Source organism: Rhincodon typus, chromosome 34, assembly GCF_021869965.1.
Source record: "Rhincodon typus isolate 14 chromosome 34, sRhiTyp1.1, whole genome shotgun sequence".
In the NCBI taxonomy this organism is placed as follows: domain Eukaryota; kingdom Metazoa; phylum Chordata; class Chondrichthyes; order Orectolobiformes; family Rhincodontidae; genus Rhincodon; species Rhincodon typus.
The window spans coordinates 24,559,335-24,564,201 of NC_063365.1; positions in this window are offsets into that span (position 1 = coordinate 24,559,335).

A 4,867-nucleotide genomic window follows, 5' to 3' on the forward strand; every position below is an offset into this window, starting at 1 on the left:
CCTAAATAAATCTAGTCCCATTTGCCAGCATTTGGCCCATATCCCTCTGAACCCTTACTATTCATATACCCATCCAGATGCCTTTTGTTCCAGTTCCAGTTCCTCTGGCAGCTCATTCCATACACGCCACCCTCTGTGTGAAAAAATTGCCTCTTAGGTCCCTTTTAAATCTTTCCCCTCTCACCTTAAACTTATGCCCTCTAGTTTTGGACTCCCCCACCCCAGGCAAAAGGCCTTGTATATTTACCCTATCCATGCCCCTCATGATTTTATAAACCTCTATCAAGTCACACCTCAGCCTTCAACGCTCTCGGGAAAATAGCCCCAGTCTCTCCCTATAGCTCAAACCCTCCAAACCCGGCAACATCCTTGTAAATTTTTTCTGAACCCTTTCAAGTTTCACTACATCCTTCTTATAGCAGACAGACCAGAATTGCAAGTAGTATTCCAATAGTAGCCTAACCAATGTCATGTACAGCTGCAATATGACCTCCCAACTCCTTTACTCAATGCACTGATCAATAAAGACAAGCATACCAAGCGCCTTCTTCACTATCCTATCTACCTGCGATTCCACTTTCAAGGAATTATAAACCTGCACTCCAAGGTCTCGTTGTTCAGCAACACTCCCCAGGACCTTAACCATTAAATGCCCTGTTTTGCCTTTCCAAAATGCAGCACCTCACATTTATCTAAATTAAATTCCATCTGCCAATCCTCACTCCATTGGTTCGTCTGATCAAGATCCCATTGTAGTCTGAAGTAAACATCTTTGCTGTCCACCACACCTCTAACTTTGGTGTCATCTGCAAACTTACTAACCATACCTCCTACGTTCATATCTAAATCATGTATATAGATGATGAAATTTGATCCCTGCTCATCTGATTCAGAGGCGCGTATCTTAATGCAGAGCTAGAGACTCCCGTATGAGTTGCTTAATCTTCTACACATTACAGGAATGCTGTTTGTCTATAGGCAAGTTCTGAATGCTAGCCCCATTGTCTCTTGTCATCTGGTTTGTGCAGTGCCACATGCCGGATCCCACATCCCAAGGTGATTCCTCAGGAGCTATGTACAGAATGACGGAACACTCATAAAATTACCCAGAGCTTCCAAACTTTTAGAACTCATTATTATCCTCTTTTCTGATATAGGACCTGAATTTCAACTGTATCAATTTAAAGGCTACCTTTTAGAAGTCTAAATCACCAAATATATTACCACTGCAGACTAAACTCCATCAGAAAACAGCAATTAAGGCAGAGTCATAATTTCACATTTATATTCCTGCCAAAGTGCAAAAAAACTTAGATAACAAGGTGTAGAGCTGGATGAACACAGCAGGCTAAGCAGCATCAGAGGAGCAAGAAGGCTGACGTTTCGGGCCTAGACCCTTCTTCAGAAGTGGGGGAGGGGAAGGGGCTTCTGAAATAAATAGGGAGAGAGGGGAGGCGGATAGAAGATGGATAGAGGAGAAGATAGGTGGAGAGGAGACAGACTGGTCAAAGAGGCAGGGATGGAGCCACTAAAGGTGAGTGTAGGTGGGGAGTTAGGGAGGGGATAGGTCAGTCCAGGGAAGACGGACAGGTCAAGGGAGCGGGATGAGATTAGTAGGTAGGAGATGGGGGTGGGGTTTGAGGTAGGAGGACGGGATAGGTGGGAGGAAGGTTAGGGAAGCGGGAACGAGCTGGTCTGGTTTTGGGATGCGGTAGGGGGAGGGGACATTTTGAAGCTTGTGAAGTCCACATGCAAAAAAACTTATTTAACTTTGCTCAAGTTCTGTCAGTTGCCTCTGCTGTCTTGAACAGCAATGATTCTGTTTACAAGTGAGTTACATGTCTCGAAATAGAAGCACAGTAGAGATAATCTCATAGCCGTTAACAGGCACCGACACCAGCACTGAGGTAGACAGGAGCTGTTCTAATGGACGACCTTCACTTGAACTGTGCTGGGACCAGTAGCCTGGTAAATCAATAAATAGGGCTGTTGAGAAGATTTAAGCTAGTTAGATGGGGGGAGGTTCTGGAGAGAGGCTATGTTAGCATACAATGTAGAAGGAGATGGTAGCATTGCAGGGAAACTACTTAAATGGTGATACCTAGAATGGGACCAGAAGGGAAAAAGTGTACAAACATAAAAAACAGCAGCAAATAGGGGACAAAATGGCAAAATTAATGGCTCTTTGGAACAAAATAGATTGCTTGATTTCTTGTCACATGTACCAAAGTACAGTGAAAAGCTTTGTGTACAAGCAGTACAGGCAGATCATTGTAAGCAAGGATGTACAGATCAGAGGTTGTAAAAATAACATAGACAGAGGCATACAGATTACATTGCACAGGGCGTGCGCTCGGCAAGATCAATGTTAGCAAAGTCAGCATTACTTGAGGCTAGAGAATCCATTCATCAGACTAATAATGGCCAGGAAGATGCTGTTCCTGAACCTGCTGGTGCATCTGTTCAAGCTTCTGTATCTTCTGCGCGACGGAAGAGGTTGTAGGAGGTCATTAGCGGGGTGCAATGGGTCTTTGATGATATTGGCAGCCTTTCCCCAGGAGTCCATGGATGAAAGGTTGGCTTCTGTGATGGTCTGGGCTGTGCACACCACCTTCTATAGTTTCTTATGGTCCTGGGCAGAGCAGTTGCCATACCAGGCTGTTATGCACCCAGACAGTGTGCTTTCAATGGTGTATCTGCAGAAGTTGGTGAGGGGCCTTACGGACATGCCAAACTTCCTGAGCCGTTTTTGTTGTGCCTTCTTGACCGTCTGCGTGGGAAGACCAAGTCAGGTTGTCAGTTATCGTCACTCCAAGGAACTCAACCTCAGTTCCGTTGATGTAAATGGGGACGTGTTCTCCTCCTTTCTTTCTGAAGTCAATGATCAGTTCTTTAGTTTTGCCAACATTGAGAGAGGTTGTTCCCATTGCACCACATCACCGAGCCCTCTATCTCCCTTCTGTATTTTGACTCGTCGTTGTTAGATATCCGTCCCACTCAGATGGTGTCATCAGCAAACTTGTAGAGTTCATTCAGTATTTGGCCATACAGTTGTGTGCGTACAGGGAGTACAGTAGGGGCCTGAGGATGCATCCTTGGGAGGGCTCCAGTGTTGAGTGTTATTGTGGAGGAGGTGCAGTTACCTATCCTCACTGATTGCGGTCTGTGGGTCAGAAATCTGAGGATCCAGTTGCAGAGGGCAGAGCCGAGACCAAGGTCACGGAGTTTTTGATCAGTCTGGAGAGTATAATGGTGTTGAAAGTGGAGCTGTAGACAATGAGCAAGAGTCTGATGTAGGTGTCCTTGTTGTTCAAGTGTTCCAGGGATGAGTGCTGGGCTAGGGATATGTCATCCATTGTGGACCTGTTACGTCAGTAAGCACATTGTAGGGGATTGAGGCAGGCTGGAAGACTGGAGTTGATGTGGACCATGACCAGTCTCTTGATGGACTTCATGATTATTGAGGTCAGAGCCATTGGGCGGTAGTCATTAAGGCGTATTGCATGTGCTTTCTTAGGTATGGGATGATAGTGGTCTTCTTGAAGCAGGTGGGGACTTCGGCTTGTAGGAGGGAGAGACTGAAGATATCGGTGAATACGTCTGCCAGTTTGTTCGCACAAGATCTGAGTGCTCAGCGAGGGACACCATGTTGCTTTCCTTGGGTTGACTCCCAGGAAGACTGATCTGATGTCTCCAGTGGTAACCGAGGGAACAGGTGTGTCCAGGGCTGTTGCACCATGCATCACCATGCCACTGGCATTCTGCTCAAACTGAGCATAGAAAGCAGTTAGCTCCTTAGGGAGGGGTGTGTCTTTGTCTGCTATCTTGCTCTGCTTCATTTTGTATTGCGTAATGTTGTTTAAGCCTTGCCATAGGTGGCGGAAGTCCGTTTGGTAGGTTTGGGCCTCTAACTTGGTCCAGTACTGCTTCTTGGCCTCCCTGATGGCTTTGCAGAGGTCATTTCTGGATTTCCTGTGTTGGTCTGGGTCATCCGATTTGAATGCTGCACATCTGGTCTTCGGTAGGGAGTGCATTTCCTGGCTGATCCAAGGTTTATGGATGGGGAACATTGGGATTGACTTCGTTGGTATACAGTCCTCCACACATTTGCTAATGAAATCAGTGATGGTGGTGGCGTACTCATCTAGGTTTTCTGCTGAACATTTGAACACGGTCCAGTCCACTGAGTCCAAGCAATCCCGGAGATCATCTTCCAAAGCCTCAGACCAGTGTAGTACTTCCTTTTGTGAAGGGTCTTCCCGTTTCAGCTTCTGCTTGTAAGCTGGGAGGAGGAACACAGCGTTGTGGTCGGACTTTCTGACGTGTGGGCAGGGGATGGAGTGGTAGGCATCTTTGATGGTTGTGCAGCAATGGTCCAGAATGTTCGGTCCTCTGGTGGAGCAGGAGATGGAATTAACAGCAGAAATACCAGTTAATTGGCATGATTTTATAGCCATTATGGAGACGTGGTTACAAGGGGATCAATGCTCAGAGTTAAATATTCAGGAAATGTGCTATATTCCATCTAATTGCTTGAGCCACTGTGTGACCTCTGAGATCTGTATGCAGAATCAGCTCAAGAGACCGCAAGTGAATTCACAGCACACTGATTGGCAAGCAAAGATTCTCAGAGCATGTAGATATTTGGGGGGATCCTCTGCATGAATTGAGAAAAGGTAGCATTCAAATTCAGAGGGTAATAGGGAAAACAAATGGAATGTTGGCCTTTATTTCAAAAGAAATAGAGTATAAAAATAGGAGAAAGAGGTAGTAGGAACTGCCGATGCTGGAGAATGTGAGATAACAAGGTGTAGAGCTGGATGAACACAGCAGGCCAAGCAGCATCAGACGAGCAGGAAAGCTGACA